Here is an 18,302-nt window from a genome sequence, read left to right as displayed (position 1 = left end):
TGAAAGTGTCTGCTGGTACAGCAGGCATGATTGTAATCAGGAAACAGCTTGGCCTGGTGCCAGGTTTTCCAGAGTGTATTTGTGGAAGAGTAGTTCTATGTAGTTTATGATTCTAGGACTAAGGCCAAAATAAAGGTCCCACCATCACATAATAAGTTCAGGGTATGTAGGGTTGAAAAGGTTTCTTTACTGCAGGACTTCTCAGAGCCTTTAATATATGAACATACACTGTGAATCTCTCAGAAAGAGCTGATCACTATTTCCCAAACAGCCCAGCAAGGAGCCCTTTTGAAGTAAGGCATCTCAAGAACTATTGTTCCTAACTGCCTAATGCTGGCCCAGTGGAGCCTTGGGTTTAGAAGTCAGACAACAGGAGTTTGAATTCTCAGCTAGTCATTAATTCCTCTGTACCTCAGTTTCCTCATAAGAAAACAGGGATAATAATGCATATCTTACTGACTTATACTGAGGACTTAGTGGTGGGAAAAAACTGGCTTGAACGAAGACCAACTCTTTTTAGCTGATAAGTTAGGAGAGGGCATGCATGGGTGGGGACCCACTGTATTTGTTCAAGTCTCTTTCTTTAGAATGCTTTGTCTGGGGCCTCCCAAAGACTAAACCCCTTGGGTACCTACAGGTTCTGGGATAACTGAGAGTCACAAAGCAATGGGCTCTTCTCCCTTAAGAGCTCTAAGATCTGAACGAATGCTATACCAGCAATCATAATGGTAGCTAAAATCACTACTATTGATTAAGGGACTACTATTTACCCAGCACAGCAGGTGCTTTATATTTCTATTATTTCAGTTCACTCTCACAGCAAACTTTCAAGGTAGTATTGTCATCTCCATGTTACAGATGAACAAAACTGAGACTCAGGAGGTAAATAACATACTCCCTGGCGTAGCTGATTAGTGGCAGAACTGAAGGCTCGCTCTGCTTAATCATTAAAGAACAAAAATGTCTTCCCACTAAAAGGCTATGCTTTGGTTTCAGGATCTAATCTGACCACTTTGCATAATAACTAAATCACTAAAGAGAATTTTGGACACTGTAAGGAATTCTGTTTCCAGTCTCACAGATAGCTGGAAACCTCTAAGATGCCAAGGAGCCAAGGGAGCTAAAGGAAGATTTCTAAATATGAAGGAATGCAGTAGAGTTTGGAGAACACTCCCTGAGGGGACCTAGAAGGTTTCTGGAAGGATCCCTTCCCTCATTTTCTAGCTCTCAACCCAAGTGACCATGGAGTTTTTCCAAATATCAAGTTCATTTGACATAGGCCACAAACCTTCAGATTGCCAAGTCATCTGTACATCTTCTTCAACTGATGGCAACTGATTTACAACCAGCATCTCTGAGAACAATCATTCTGAGAAATTGCAAAGCAGTAAGATATACTCCAACGAATACACATTCCCTGTTCCATTGCCACACAATATATGTTTATGATGTAGGCTTCTGCTTGCCCCAAATCGCTAAGAATAAACAAACATATTACCTGTTTCTTCTGTTTGGCCAATGCAGAGGTTTTTTTTCTCACCCCAGGTGTTTCAAAAGAAATGAAGACGAGAAAGAAAAATTCTCTATGGTGGAATGCAGAGGTCTAAAAGAAAAGAGGTACAATTTCAGCTCTCTCTGAAGCACCCCCCAACACACACACAGCCCCCACTCTGCAGAGAGAGCTCTTGCTTAAACAAACAAACATATATACACACTCATACAAAAAGAAATAACTAGAACAGGGCCAGGTTGCTCTGCCTTTCAGCCTGGAAGGCGAGCCCAGAGCCAGGAATCTAGGATTCAGTGTGCTGGCTGTGAGTGCAGCTCTCTGCCCCAGCCCTGCTCTGTTACTGGCCTGAAGATGTGCTCAAGTAGTGGGCTGCAAAGTCAGCAGCCACGTGACTACTTCCAAAGGGACCAGGCTCTGTATGGGCAAGACCAGGCTACTGTTTGCATAAATAATCTGCCATCCGTACAAAATAGAAAAGAGAATTTCAGTAAATAAGAGCAGAAAAGCACTGTTTATTTATTTTTTTCTTTTTTTGAGACAGAGTCTTGCTCTGTCACCAGGCACCAGGCTGGAGTGCAGTGGCACAATCTCGGCTCCCAGTTTCAAGCAATTCTCCTGCCTCAGCCTCCTGAGTAGCTGGGACTACAGGCATGCGCCACCACGTCCAGCTAATTTTTGTATTTTAGCAGAGATGGGGTTTCACCATGTTGGCCAGGATGGTCTCAATCTCTTGACCTCGTGATCCACCCACCTCGGCCTCCCGAAGTGCTAGGATTACAGGCGTGAGCCACCATCCCCGGCCCAGAAAAGCATTCTTTAGGTAAACTGAGGATAATTTTTAGAAAACGTTACAGTAGCCTGGTACAATTAAGAGAAGGAACTGGAAAAACTAAACATTCTTGCTTGGTTCTAGAAAGGTGTGGGTTTAAGGGAGCAGCCACTGGGTCCTAAGACATTGGCACTCTACCAGCTGTTCAATAGCTCCTTGTTGGAGGACCTATCTGTGAAGGGAGAATCACCTCCTTTTTGCTGCAGAGAGGGGAAGGAAAGTTGGCCTATAATGCTGCTGGGTTTGGGAGAGGAGGAAGACATACTTGAAAATTCAAAGTGCCCCTGGCAGTAATGGACACCAGCAGCCACAGTTCTGCTATGTTCGAGGCAATCTAGCGGTGCTCTTGTTCCCAGAGGCTCACGCTGACCACGGCTGCGCCACCAGCACTTTCCCTGGCAAACTCTTCCCAGCTGGTGACACAGCATCCATGTTTTTAAGCTTACTGGTCTTAGGTTTCGCCAGCTAAAATTTACAGGACTCCAGCCATAACCATTTCATAACCCCACCCAAGCTGCTCTTTAGCAAGATTCCTTTCTGCAATTGAGAGCCACAGGAGATCTAGTAAAGTGGTTACCTAGTTTGCCATTTAATTGGATGGAGTCACTTGAAAAATAACTGGTGAGGTGGCTCTGGGCTTCTGCCCTCCTATTAGTATATTAAACATCACCAGAGGGCCTCATTATGAGGCAATATAACCATTCAGGTTTCCATGGTGGGGACGCCAAGAGTAGGACCTGATAAGGCTGCCACACAAATTGTAAATGATAGCATAATTACTGAGGCTCCGAAAAAACAGTGGACAATGTAGCTATACAGCTGGCTCTCCCAGCCAAATGCCTATTCAATCCTCAGCCATTAAATGATGGCTATGTCTAGATACAGTTATTCCAATGTCACCTCCTCTGTGTGAGGCCTTTCCTGAATCACCAATGGGGAAGTAGTCACTCTGTCTTCTGGCTCTCAAAGCCATGTGTGCGTCCAATTATAGAGCTGCTCAAAGTGTTATATAATTTGCCCTTTATACATGTGAAATCCTAAAGGGAAAGGATCTATTTCATTCCTCTTGGCATCCCCAGTTGTGTGGTGCTTTTTCTTTTTCTTTTTTTTTTCTTTTGAGACACAGTCTCCATCTGTTGCCCAGGCTGGAGTGCAGTAACGCGATCTGGGCTCACTGCAACCTCCACCTCCCACGCTCAAGCGATTCTCCTGTCTCAGCCTCCCAAGTAGCTGGGATTACAGGCGTACACCAGCACACTTGGCTAATTTTTGTATTTTTAGTAGAGATGGGATTTCACCATGTTGGCCAGGCTGGTCTCAAACTCCTGGCCTCGGGTGATCCGCCTTGGCCTCCCAAAGTGCTGGGATTACAGGTGTGAGTCACTGCACCTGGTCACATCCTCAGTTTTAAACCTACTCGTTACTGAATGCAAAAGAGGTACTCACCAAATATTTGTTTAACCACAGAAAGAAAGGAAAGCAGAGAAAAAGCTCATGATTTAGTTGGTTATTTTAATGGCCAGCCCCTGGACCATGAATTGGATTGGCTGTGCCCTTTATGTGATTTGTTGAAAACTTAGAATTTGCTTTAAATGAACAACTTCACTGTATTTTTCTATTGTACAAAGAACACTGAAATGTTACTTTGAGTACCACTGGGGTCTTATAGTCAGCCTCCGATTGTTAAATGAACCAACATTGATGTAAGTGAATAAATCACCATAATGATGACATCTATCGAGCACTGACCATGTTCTAGGCACTTTTAAATTTGACATACGTTAACCTTATTTCATCCACACCCCATCCTCTGAGGTATATACTATTATGATCCCTCTTCACCCATTAGGAACTGTAGCCTAGAGTCAAACAGCAAATGAGGGGCAGAACTGGGAGTTGATCCCGGGCACTTTGGCTCTAGAACCCCTGCTTATTATAATCATTACTCTCTACTGCCTTATGTGTTTGCAAAATTCCAGCTTCAGCCTCTTCTCAAATGCTCTCTGGCTTTCCTATAGCTGAGTGGAGCTGTGTTCTCCCAACCTGAAAAAAGAAACAATAACGAGCAGAATGATGTTAAGTTTTTTTTTTTTTTTTTTTTTTTGAGACGGAGTTTCGCTCTCGTTACCCAGGCTGGAGCGCAATGGTGCGATCTCGGCTCACTGCAGCCTCCGCCTCCTGGGTCCAGGCAATTCTCCTGCCTCAGCCTCCTGAGTAGCTGGGATTACAGGCACGCGCCACCATGCCCAGCTGATTTTTTGTATTTTTAGTAGAGACGGGGTTTCACCATGTTGACCAGGATGGTCTCGATCTCTTGACCTTGTGATCCACCCGCCTCGGCCTCCCAAAGTGCTGGGATTACAGGCGTGAGCCACCGCGCCCGGCCCGATGTTAAGTTTTAAACCTACTCATTAACAGATGTATACCCCTAACAGTCAAGGTAGGTCAATTTATCTCTCAATAGGCATGTCGTCATTTGGAAACAGCCAATAGGAAAGGTGAGAGATGAGGTGGCTCCTGGAAAAGGCCATGGCAATGCCAAATCACCCTCACACTAAGATGCCTGGTGTCCTTCCATTCAATTCATCAAATGCTTATTGAGCACCTCCTATGCGGCAGGCACTGCTGAGGGACAGAGACACAAATGGCAGAGAAAAAAAAAATACACGATTGGATATTGGAATATACACACCAAGTACCTACAACAGTGTCAGGCACATAATAAATATCTATTACATGAATAAATGAAAGCAATATGGTATGATAAAATAGCTAATAAAATAGGTAGGAGCCATTCCAGGGGCACAAAGCAAAAGCCCTGTCTCAGAAACGGGGATGAGGAAGGCTTCCTAGAAGTGATGCATGGGCCGAGACCTGATGACTGACCAGGCATCAGCCAGAGGAAAGAGGTGGGAAGGGGGCTTCCATAGCTATGCATTTGCTACAGTACTTAACTAGGGTGTGAAATGGGAGAGGGGAACTAGAAATCAAAATGAACCTCTTTCCTCATGAGAATGCTGCAATAACATAAAGGTGTACAGATGTTAAGATTGAAAAATGGCTGCCCTCTCCACCTCTTCAGGCTGGACTTAATCTCTCTTGATTGCCTTCCCTTCCTTTCTCACTTCCCCACTGCCCTACTTCCTTTCTCCCTGCCTTCCAGATAAACTTCTTCCTCTCAAATGTTTATCTCAGGCTCTGCTTCTGAGGCATCCCAACCCATGACATTTAGCTAGTCCATGGCAATAGCAAACTATGGAAAGACAGAGGGGAATGGAGAAGCCTGGCTACCTCTCAAGGGAGAGAGAGGGCATTGCAGGCAAGTCTCTCCTATTTTACAAGCTTCCTGGAGCCGGCCACAGTTCCAATTTCTGCCGAGGCAAAGTAGTTCTAATGGGCAGCTCCCATTATTGATCATGACACACCCTGAGGAGTATGCTAGCATCGAGGCAAAGTAGCCAGATTGGAGAGGAGACTAAGAAAACAGCGGCATGTGCACATCTGTTTGGTGGTAGGTACATAAGGTGTCTGCTTGTGGCTCCTGATACCTCAGTGCCTCATAGCACCAAAGTGGGAAAGCTCAGACAGGGCTGGCCTCCGAGCTCTGGTGGCTCTGATCTAGCCTCCTGATGCTGGGGCCACTGGCAAGCAATCACACCCAATCACCATTTCCTAGCCCCCAGTAGTCTCCAAAACTGGGGTAGCTGCCCCACAGCAGATGCACAGAGATCTGCTGGAGATCATAAAGCAAAACATCAGCACTCACATTTTTATCTGTTTTCTTATTCTTGTTAACTTTTCTATTTCCATGTATATTTGATTATGTATGCAATAGATCAGTTTGGCAGTATTAGCTGTAAATAAATAAATATGCTTGGTCCATTCTCACAAAACTTACTGTGAGGGGTCCATGATCAAAAAAGTTCAAAAAGGCTGGGGCTGGTAGCTCACACCTGTAATGCTAGCACTTTGGGAGGCTGAGGGGGGAGGACTGCTTGAGCTGATGAGCTGGAGACCAGCCTGGGCAACATAGCAAGACCTCATCTCTATAAAAAAATAAAAATAGCCAGGTATGGTGGGACATGTCTGTTGTCCCAGCTACTCAGGAGGCTAAGGCAGGAGGATCACTTGAGCTTGCAAGATCAAGGCTGCAGTAAGCCATGATTGAGCCACTGTACTCCAGCCTGGGCAACAAAGCAAGACCTTGTCTCAAAAAAAAAAAAAATAAAAAAAAATAAAAAAAAAAAAAAAAAATAAAAAAAAATAAAAATCAAGGGACTCTAATTCAAAGGGCCAGCTCCTTCATGAAGAAAAGAAAAGAATACCAAGTAATTTTTCACTTTAATAGAGAAAGGATCAAGTATATTTTCAAGGGTGAGTTCTCAGTACTGAAAAATCACATTAAGTAGGAGAAAAGAGAGTCCAGATCTGACAAGTCATTAGGAAGTCATTAAAAGAAATTAAAAGTGGGTCAGGAGTCACCATCAGATGGAAGAAATTTATAAAGGTCAGTGCTTGCCAGATGTGTCTGTTGGGATCACCTGGTGAGCAGCCACAATGACAGGCTGAAATACCTGTCATGTTTTAAGGCATGGAAGTTCAGCTTTCAAAAGACTCCATCTAGCTTTCCTTGGTCATGATTTAATAAATAGATTAATAGATATCAGAATTTTAATTCAGACCACTGCTTAATCTAACCCTAATTTGGTCCTCAATGGCTTGAGTTTAAAGAAATTCCTTAAATTAACCTTGAATGTTCATAAACCAAATCAAAAAGCTTCACAGAAGGTTCTGGTCTGGGTAAGATGGAAAAAGGACATTCTACTCACTCTACTCTTTCTCTCCCATGGGACAAAGCTGTAAAACCTGGGCAGAATCCATGGAGCAGCTATTTGAGGACTATGACAGACTCTAAGCTGTCCCCAGTAATCCCTTCCTCCTGGTAAATTCACACCCTTGTGTCATCCCTCCTCTTCAGCATAGGCTGGTTCCAGCAACTTGCTTCTAATCAATTAAATATGACAACAGTATTGGGATGTCACTTCTATGACTAGGTTATAAAAGATTATGACTTTCTGTCTTACTAATAGACCCTATTGGCTTCACAGCTTGCATGCTTTCAATGAAGTAAGCTGCCATGTGGCAAAGGACTAGGGGAAGTCTCTGGCCAAAAGCCAGCAAGGAACTAAGGCCCTCCATCAAACAGACCATGAGGAACTGACTCTTGCCAACGACCATATGGGCTTGGAAGTAGACCCCTCCCCAATCAAGCCTTCAGATTACAGCAGCCCAGTCAACACATTGTGTGCAGCAGCTCACAACAGATGCTGAAGTAGAGGGCCAAGTAAAGCCCTCTAAGGGTTTCTGCCCCACAGAAACTGTAAGATCATAAACATGTGTTGTTTCAAGCCACTAGGTTTTTTTTGGTAATCTGTTCCACTGTAATAAACAAGTAACATGAAGACTCTGAAAAGCAGATAACAGAAGACAGATGAAGGAAACAAATCAAAGTTTGAAGTACCACTGAACTGGCAGTGAATTTACTTTTTATGTACAGCAGTTCCTCCAGACCAGATTCAAGGAAGCAGAAATTAAAATTAAAATCACCATGAGATACCACTATATGTCTATGAATATGGCTAAATTTGGGTGGGGGCGTTCAGACAGTATCTCACTCTGTCACCAGGCTGGAACATAGTGACACAATCACAGCTCACTGCAACTTCGACTTCCTGGGCTCAAGTGATCCTCCCACCTCAGCCTCCCAAGTAATTGGGATTACAGGCATGTGCCACCATGCCCAGCTAATTTCTGTATTTTTTGTAGGGAACAGGGTTTTGCCATGTTGCCCAGACTGGTCTCTAGCTATCTGCCTCTGGTCTCTAGCTATCCTCCTGCTTCAGCCTCCCAAAGTATTCGTATTATAGGCATGAGCCACCATGCCCAGCTAAATTTTTTTCAAAACAATATCCAGTGCTAGCTAGAATGTGGAGCAGCTCGAACTCTAACATTGTGCTGACAGGAATGCAAAGTGGCACAGCCACTCTGAACAAGAATTTGGTAGTTTCTTATAAAGTTGAACATGTACCTACCATATGACAGCAATCCTGCTCCTGGGTAGTTATTCTAGAAAAATAAAATTTTCTATTCATGCAAAAACGTGTATACAGGTTCATAAGGTCAAACACTGAAAACAGCTTAAATGTCCTTCAATGAGTGAATGGATATACAAACTGTGGGACAACCACACAATGAAACGCTGCTTAGGAATAAAAATGAATGAAGCTAATACACACAACCTGGACGGGTCTCAAAGGCATTACTGAGTGGAAGAAGCCAGGCTGAAAGGGATACAGACAGTTATATGGCATTCTCAAAAAGACAAAACTATAGTGACAGAGAACTGATCAGTGGTCACCAGGGGTTTTATGGGTGAGGGAGGGGAGTGACTACAAAGGGTTAGCAAAAGGGAGTTTTGAGGGGCAGGTTCTATATCCTGATGATGCTGGTGGTTATGCTAATCTATCCATGTGTTAAAATTCACAGAACTGGCTGGGCACAGTGGCTCATGCCTGTAATCTCTTTGTAAGTACTTTGGGAGGCCAAGGCAGGTGGATCACCTGAGGTCAGGAGTCCGAGACCAGCCTGACCAAAATGTGAAACCCCATCTCTACTAAAAATACAAAAAATTAGGCAGGCGTGGTGGCAGGCGCCTGTAATCCCAGCTACTCAGGATGCTGAGGCAGGAGAATCCCTTGAACCCGGGAGATGGATGTTGCAGTGACCTAAGGTTGTGCCATTGCACTCCAGCCTGGGTAACAGAACAAGACTCTGTCCCCACCCCCCCCCAAAAAATTCACAGAACTATACTTTAGGTTGGTGCAAAAGCAACTGCGGTTTTTGCAGAGATATGCCCATGTACTACTGGAGTCCAGAAAGAAATGAGCTCGACCTGGGAATGCCAGGAAATGTTTCATACGGCATAAAATATGCAGAAAGGCATTCCAGGGAATATGGGAGCTTGTTATACTTGAGATTGGGGGATCGAGGGAGTACAGAGCGAAGGTTGGGAACATTAACCTGGGGGAGGTAGGCTGGTGCCAACTGTGTGTTCTTATAAATTACAGCAAAGAATCTGGACTTCAATCTATCAGTCAGGGATTGTCCTTTCAAATGCTTAATGGGCTGGAGCAGATAATACAAATGACTAAAGCAGCCTGGGTGGAAACCATGAGACACTATAGCAAGTTTTTGTCTAAATGAGGTAGCTGCTACTTACTGGCAGCTCCATCCTTGGCTGCTATCCCGAAATTGCAGCCCAGTGTTGCCTGATGCAATTTTCCAAGAGAAGCTGAAGATAGTTCTATGTCTGATCTCCTTATTTTTAAATGTTAGCATGAGTATTTTTTAGTAAATTTAAGAAGTCACTGATTACAGGGTGCATTGCTGTTTTATGTACCAATAAGAGAGAACACCACCACTGATCAAACTCTGACACTCTGTCCATTTCAAGACACATCCCAATATCAGAGCTACAAAAATGTGAAAAAAAAACACGCATCTTAGAATCAACAAAATACAGTCATTCTCATTTTATCAAAACGCCGTATCAACTGCGTGGATTCTGCCTAAAGCTGCCAGATTGCAAACTCTTGTTTAAGTCAAGGGGAGCCTGAGGGTAAGCTGATTAGATTCAAGCTGCAAGAAGATCACTCTAGGGATCAGATGGTGATGAATGGGGAAAAGCAGGTAACAGAAAGACCAATGACGAGGCTCCTGCAATAATCCAGGTGATACATGGTAAGGGCCGAATTAAAGTCACGGCAACAGGGATGAAGGGTAGGGAAGAGCCAAATGTAAAAGGTTTATGTAACAAACCCTACAGGTCCCAGACTGCGCGTGGAGAGTGAGAGAGACGGAGACATCAAGGAGGATTCCAAAGTTTTTGGTTTGGAAGAATAAATGGGTTCATCATTTATTCAACAATATTGACTGGGTGTCTACCATGAGCCAGGCACTATGCTAGGTACTGTGGTTACAAGGGTGGACAAGATAGATATGGTCTCTGCCTTCTTGTAATTTACAGTCTAGAAGATGATGCTATTCATTGCAATAGGGTATTAAAGGGTACAAGAGTCAGACATGAAGTGGGACAAGTGAGTTTATGGTGGAGAAAAATCGTAAGTTCAGTTAGCAGTGTGCTAAATTTGAGTACTTGGGAGACCTCACTGTTGAAATATCCCATAGGCAGTAACAGCCTGGGTTTGGAGCTCAGGAAATAAATCGGGACTGGAGAGTCAGATTAAAGAGGTCATCAGGTTGCTGACAATAGCTGAAATGATTACAGAAGATAAAATAGCCAGGGAGAGCTTGCAGAGTAAGGCTCTAGAGGCAAAAGCAGAACACTGGGGAATAGAGACATTAAAGAGAATGAAAAGAGGAAGGAGTCAACAAGGAGGCTAACAAAGAAGCAACCTGGAAAGTAAGAGGCCAAGAACTGAGGGCTATCTGTAAAGCAATGGAGACTACTGTATAGTCTACTTAGACCTGCACCTACAATTACTGCCTAGAAGCAATTTGCCTTGGCCATGTACAGTTCAGACTGTCAGAGTTATGGATGTTTTACATGAATTCCAGATAGGCTTATCAGAACTGCTTCTAATTTAGAAAGCTAGGATATTTTTAAATATTGCCACAATCTGTTCCTTTATCTTGTATGTGCTTGTGTTTTGCATGTATCTCAGACTGACATCTAGCATGAGTCAATGTAAAACAATGGTAATTCCTTATTTTTTCTTCTTTTCCTTCTGCAGGAGTTATGATCTGCCATTCCAAGAACAAAAGTAAAACAAAGAATACACATTTATGCAACTACCTCTCATGTCAAAGCACTGGGAATTGGGCAAAACTGATCTAGGCAGAGAATGCAGTCACACTGCAAGACCATCATGAGTTTCTCTGCCCAGAGCTCTGGAACCGGTGAGCCTGAACTGTGGTAAGATACTCTGATCCTTTGGACTTGTCCAGAAAGTCCCTCAGACATCTTCATTTTATAGGAGAGAAACCAGGCCCAGAGAAGTTAGGTGGCCTCCCCAAAGTCACAGTCCTATGACTCAGTACTTTGATATACTTTTTCCAGTATATTAAGGCGACCCAATTCCACCCTATACATACCTATTAAAGCATAACAAACTTCGTACATAAAACATGAAGACCACAAGAGTTGGGCTAAACAACTAAACAGACAGAGGCAACAGGTTAACTTTCGATCACTGTCCCATGCCTACCCAGATCACATTCAATCCATCTGGTCCACTAAGTGCTCTTACCTTTCCCACGAGGTTAGATTAGATCCACACAGGTTTGAGAGAGGCAGACTCCCGGATCTTCATTTGTTGGTTGCTGACTCTTTCAGCCCGACCGGCAGGCTCACAACACAACCTTCATCACACAGGTCTTACTGAAGATGGTTGCTCAGTCTCATCTGGAGTCTTCAACAGGTAGATTCTAGAATGATTAATAGGTTGCCTTGGTGACCCCACAATGGATGATGCAGATATGACAACACCTGCCAATGGAATGTGGACAAGATGACCTCGATGAGAGGACTATTTCTTGCTTATTGAAAGGCACATTCCAGTTTTTTGCCACCATTGCCTCCCTGTCAACCATTTTTGTGTTCATGAACACAGTAAACAAAGAAAGGTTTGTTTCTTGGAGGAATGTTGATAAAACAAGGCCTGGGCCAGGTGCGGTGGCTCATGCCTATAATCCCAGTACTTTGGGAGGTCAAGGCAGGTGGATCACCTGAGGTCAGGAGTTCGAGACCAGCCTGGCCAACGTAGTGAAACCCGGTCTCTACTAAAAATACAAAAATTAGCCAGGCATGGTGGTGGGCACCTGTAATCCCAGCTACTCGGGAGGCTGAGGCTGGAGAATCACTTGAACCTGGGAGACGGAGGTTGCAGTGAGCTGAGATCGTGCCACTGCACTCCAGCCTGGGCAACAGAGTAAGACACCGTCCCCCCTCCCCCCCCCAAAAAAAAGAAAAGAAAAAGAAAAAACAAGGCCTAGAAAATATCCAGAGCTTTATTTTCAAAACCCTCACTATTACTGCCTCAGATGACTAAGAGTTTACAGAGAAGCCTCCAGAAAAAACTTTTAGAACATTTTCTTTTGTGCACTTATTCCTGGCATGGTTTCATTCATATATTCATTAAGTAAATATTTGTTGAGCATCTATTATGTGTGAGGTACTGTTCTGCACCCTGGGGATATGCCAATTAGCAAAACTGATAAGGTCTCTTCCCTCCTAAAGCTTATAGCCTAGTAGGAGACGTAACTATTAATTAAATCATAAAAAATAAATGTGAAATTGCAAAGGACAAGTATTCATTTTATGGGAGGGAGTTGGGAGGTCGAGCAAAGGCTTCTCTGAGGAAGTCATCTTTGACCTGACAGCAGAAGGTTGAACATGGATTAATCAGGTGAAGGTGTTGATAAAGGATGGAGTCAAATGTACACTTGAGCTAAGGCTTGTGACCTGGAGTAGCTAACTGGAGGCTAGGATTTGGGGACTTTCAAAGGAGAATCCAGAGTTCAATATAGGCTTAATTTACTAAAGCCGAAGCTCTTATTTTCACCAACATTCAAAGAGTGCACAATCTGTCAGTCTTACAACTCGCGTAAAACTCTAAAACAGCACTTCTCAAACTTGAATGTACTTACAAGTCACCTAGCGATCTCGTCAAAACCCAGATTCCTGGGCCCAATTCCTAGAGGTTCTGATTCAGTAGGTCTGGGGTGAGGCTGTGAAGCTTCATTTCTAATAAGCTCCTAGATGAACATGAAGCATACTTTGAGTGGCACTGCTCTGTAACACAGTACTGTTTTTTATTTTTTATTTGTTTGAGACAGGGTCTCACTCTATAAAGAGTGAGCTATGATCGTGCCCAAGCTGGAGCACAGTGGCATGATCATAGCTCACTGCAGCCTCCACCTCCAGGGCTAAAGTAATCCTCCTTGCTCAGCCTACCAAGTAGCTGGGACTACAGGTATCCACCACCACACTCAGCTAATTTTTTATTTTCTATGGAGATGGTGTTTCACCATCTTCTCCAGGCTGGTCTCAAATTATTGGGCTCCCAAAGCGCTAGAATTATAGGCGCAAGCCACCACACTTGGTCTTATTCATTTTAAGGCCCCCCAACCATTGGAATGGACTTCTTCCTAGGCCACGGCACTTTAAATTTTAACCTAAAAGACGGGTTCAGGCCATGATGAGAAACAGGAGTTGGACGTGCCTCATTCTACCTCCCCAGCATTAATAGCAACACAGACCCTAGGTCTGATAAGAAACATTTTCAGGGCTGGGGGTGGTGGCTCTCGCCTGTAATCCCAGCGCTTTGGGAGGCCAAGGCGAACAGATTATGAGGTGAGGAATTCAAGACCAGCCCGACCAATATGGCGTAACCTCGTCTCTACTAAAAATACAAAAATTAGCCGGGTGTGGTGGCAGGCACCTGTAATCCCAGCTACTCAGGAGGCTGAGGCAGGAAAATTGCTTGAACCCGGGAGGCAGAGGTTGCAGTGAGCTGAGATTGTGCCACTGCACTCCAGCCTGGGTGACAGAGCGAGAATCCATCTAAAAAAAAAAAAAAGAAGAAAGAAAAGAAACATTTACGGTCTATTCTCTCTGAAGCCTGCTACCTGAAGGCTTCATCCGCACAATAAGAACTTTGGTCTCCACAGTCCCTTAACCCAGACATTTCCTTTCTACTGATCCCAGGTTTTTGGATAAACTCAACCAATTGTCAACTAGAACATTTTAAAATCTACCTATAACCCAGAAGCCACTCCTCCTCCTCCTACTTGATTCAAGTTGTCCCGCCTTTCTGGACTGAGCCAGTATATTTCTTTCTTTTTTTTGGAGACTGAGTTTCGCTCTTGTTGCCCAGGCTGGAATGCAATGGCTCAATCTCAGCTCACCAAAAATTCTGCCTCCTTGGTTCAAGTGATTCTCCTGCTTCAGCCTCCCAAGTAGCTGGGATTATAGAAATGTGCCACCATAACTGGCTAATTTTGTGTTTTTTTTAGTAGAGACAGGGTTTCTCCATATTGGTCAAGCTGGTCTCGAACTCCTGACCTCAGGTGATCTGCCTGCCTTGGCCTCCCAAAGTGCTGGGATTACAGGCGTGAGCCACCGTGCCCAGTGAACCAAGGTATTTCTCAAATGTATTTGATTGTGGTCTCATGCCTCCCTAAAATGTTTTAATTCTTCAATGTTCTTGCAATTTTTATGGTTTACTCAGTAGTAACACCAAAACAGAAGAATGTTGTGATATGTAAATAAAACAATGCCAAAAGCTAAAGATTTCAAAGACTTGAAAAGAATGAGGGAAATAATAGTCATAAGCAAACTGAGGTGTCAGTAACGTAGTGAAACTTCTAATTTATCCCAGTGCAGTGGGCTGTCATTCTTAGTCAGTGACAAGTTCAATTTATGAAATCGTTTTAAAGAAAAGTAACAAAGTAATCTGATGTAACTAATGACAACAAATGTCTATATGTTTAATGACTCTTTAACAGGTCAATAAGAACTATCTATAACTAACACTTTCATTTTCTGACAGAGCTCTGGGTTTTATATGATGTGAGAGAAAAACCACCTCCCTTTCCAGGTCTCCGTTCCTTCTGTCATAGTTCCCACTGATGTACCACATTCCTGCTGGCGGGCTATGTGAAAACATGCAGGTGAGAGAGCAAAGATTTCTCTTTTACATAGAGAAATGGTCTTCCTGAGAAGGTTATGAAGTTAATACAGCGCCTAGAGTCAAATATTGTCATTTTAAAAAACTAGAAATGAACTCCTCTGTGCAGAGAAGAGTAGGAAGATTAAGAAAGGCAAACAGGGGTAAGTTTTATAATTTTGAGGGAATATCAGCTCTGCCACTTTCAACCTGAGGAACTTAGGCAACTTACATAACTCCTCTTAAATGAGTTTCCTCATTTAAAAAATGAGAATAGGGCTGGTGCAGTGGCTCACACCTGTAATCCCAGCTCTTTGGGAGGCCAAGGCAGGCTGATCACTTGAGGTCAGGAGTTCAAGACCGACCTGGACAACATGGTAAAACCCCATCTCTCCTAAAAATACAAAAATTAGCAGGGTGTGGTGGTGTGCGCCTGTAGTCTCAGCTACTCCAGAGGCTGAGGCACAAGAATTGCTTGAACCTGGGAGGCAGAGGTTGTAATGAGCTGAGATCATGCCACTGTACTCCAGCCTGGGCAACAGAGTAAGACTCCGTCTCAAAAAAAAAAAAAAAAAGAGAGAATACTATTTAAAGGGAATAATTTAAGTAGCAATCTCTTTGTAAACTATAAAGTGCTAAACAAATATTAGTTGCCATTTCTAGGAGAAGCGTGCATTTCCTGAGTGGGTATACATCCTAGAGAAGAAATGTGGTCTGCTCAGTGGGTCAGGATATGTCTAGGAACATAATAGAATTAGGTTCTAGTCAGCTTGCTTGGGTTCAAGTTCTTGCCCCACCACTTAACAGCTCTGTGTGAGCCTGGGTAAATTACATAGCCTCTCTGTGCCTGTTGCTTCAACTATAAAACAGGCTAGTGATAGCACTGATCACACTGGGTTGATGTAATGAATGAACGGGTTAATACACATTGTAGCAGCCACTGATCATGACTGTCCATTTCCCCTCTTTTCCTAATAAAACCCCAGTTTTGTTCTAGGTGGCAGTGTTCAGCCAACAAAACTTGATTTGCTAGGCTCCCTTGCAGCTAAGGGTAGTCATGTGACACAGTTCTAGCCTTTGAGATATAAGCAGAAATCTACAGGCTGAGGCTTCCAGAAAAGCTATTTTCCTGATACAAAAAGAAACGACTCAGCTGGCACAAGCCTCTTCTCTTTGTCCTTCCCCCCATTTGCCTGGAACCAGGATACAATGCCTGGAGGAGGAGCAGCCATCTTGTACACACTAGGAAGAAAGCCTCACATTGAGAATACCAAAGTAATGATGCAAGAGGATGGAGGGACGAGCTTGAGACCTGGATGACAATGTGACACTGTGCATCTCCTGGCTTTGTATCATGTGGGACGAAAACCAACCACTCTGTGTTAAGCCCCTGCTTCCATTTACCTTACTCCAGGCAGCCAAACACATTCTCTAAGCAATGCAACTGTAAAGCAGTTTGGTGCCTGGCTCAGAGTATTCAGTAAATGTTAGCTATTATTATTATTAGGCCAGTATTCTGTTCCCTAACCAGGTGGCTAGCAAACAGTTCCCTAACTGCCTTGTAACAGAAGCACAATTTTCCTTTTTGAAATCAACCCTGCTCTGTTTTTACCATGTGGTTTGTGTTGGATTGATGCAGCCCCTGACTCTAAGTGTGGGCCCCGGCTGACTTAAGCCAATTACCAGAGCCCGCTCCCCAAGCCACAGCAACTTTCCAGGAATAAGCACATAACTCAGGCCTAAGACAGCACATCTTCTTCTCCTGGCAAAAAGGAGTGTTTGGGGTGGGCACACAGCTAAAGAAAGATAATATGAGGGAATCTTGGGGTACCTGGAGAGAGTGCTGGGACAGACTCACTCATCTCCCCCTAGTGTGGTGCTCTGAGCAAGGCATCACTATGAAAAGAGCCAGTCCAGGGGGTGAAAGTGATACGTGGAGAAGGGCCGACCAAGAGAAGGGTAGGGAAATGAGCACAAGCCCTCCATCCTAAGTCTCTGGATCAAATCTTACCTTTGGAATTTTCAAAGCAGATTCGTTGGAAACTGGTTTTGCTAGCTCAGTTTGGGTTGGATCTTCTGCCACGGGCAACCACAACATTCTTTCTGATACTGTTAGATGAAAAAAAAATAATAATTTTTCTGTAAGGACTACACGCCTGCAGAACTTTCCAAATCCTGGTGTAGTACGCCTATTCAATGAAATCTATAGTCCGGCACAATATAAGTTCACATCGAAATCACCTTTCTAAAAGAAAAAATGACAAGATCCACAATCAATTTGCAATTGTGTGAATTCATTTAAATTTCCGAAAGAAAAAAAAAAGTCAGCAGTTGAAAGTGTTTCGTTTTTGTTCTTTTTGTAAACATGTCCAGGAGAGGTCAATTAAGAATAATTGTGTATTCAGGCTTTAGAACACTGAGCCCAGAGGCAGACACTGGAAATGTATGACTAATATTGAAATAATATTCACAGACAGTTGTCATGGCAGCCTGCTCCTTCTGCACAAAATAGAACCCATTGCATCTTAACAGGATTTAGCAGAGGAAAACTGCTAGCCTGCAGATAGCCTCTAAATGAGTTAAACTACCTACTAATTGGTTTTGCTTTCATTACTGTAGATGGCCTTCAGACTCTACCCTAATTGTATCTAAAAGATCTCCAATTCTTGAAATCACTAGTAAAAATACACAGTATGATTGGAGTTTAACACCTGCACCACTCTTGAAATCTTTCTCAGACTGTAGAGAACAGCTTAGAGGCAAGTCTTATTTGTGCCCAGCTGAATCCATGTGGAAACCTAAATCAGACAGTAAGTGCTGTGGAAGTCGAGGGAGTAACCCATTTTATTTCCATCACCGATTAGCACTGGCTGCTATCGAGCATTGCCTTTTAAATGGGGCTCTAGAGGAGTGGGCAGTAGTCAAATTGTTGTTTTCAGTTACCTAGTCGCAGGGGAGTGACTTTAGAAACTAGGCACATCTCTGCTAGGTGCAGTGGCTCACACCTACAATCCTAGCACTTTGGGAGACCGAGGTGGGCAGATTACCTGACGTCAAGAGTTCAAGACCAGCCTGGCCAGCGTGGTAAAAACCCCATCTCTACTAATAATACAAAAATTAGCAAGGTGTGGTGGTAGGTGCCTGTAATCCCAGCTACTTGGGAGGCTGAGGCAGCAGAATTGCTCGAACCCGGGAGGTGGAGGTTGCAGTGAGC

At 43.7% G+C, this 18,302-nt stretch overlaps 1 protein-coding gene across 1 annotated transcript in view; it reads right to left on the bottom strand.

The window, feature by feature from the left end:
- Positions 1-18,302, bottom strand: part of PPEF1 (protein phosphatase with EF-hand domain 1) — a 157,839-nt gene that overhangs the window by 128,360 nt on the left and 11,177 nt on the right. Inside the window, exons 2-4 of the mRNA XM_037742816.1 lie at positions 17,100-17,197; positions 11,669-11,907; positions 1,499-1,603 (exon numbers count right to left, since the gene is read on the bottom strand). The gene's annotated coding sequence lies outside the window, so the exon portion shown is untranslated. The remainder of the gene's footprint in view (positions 1-1,498; positions 1,604-11,668; positions 11,908-17,099; positions 17,198-18,302) is intronic.

This window comes from Cebus imitator, unplaced genomic scaffold (assembly GCF_001604975.1).
Source record: "Cebus imitator isolate Cc_AM_T3 unplaced genomic scaffold, Cebus_imitator-1.0 Scaffold128, whole genome shotgun sequence".
NCBI lineage: Eukaryota > Metazoa > Chordata > Mammalia > Primates > Cebidae > Cebus > Cebus imitator.
This window is presented reverse-complemented; position numbering and strand designations above follow the sequence as displayed.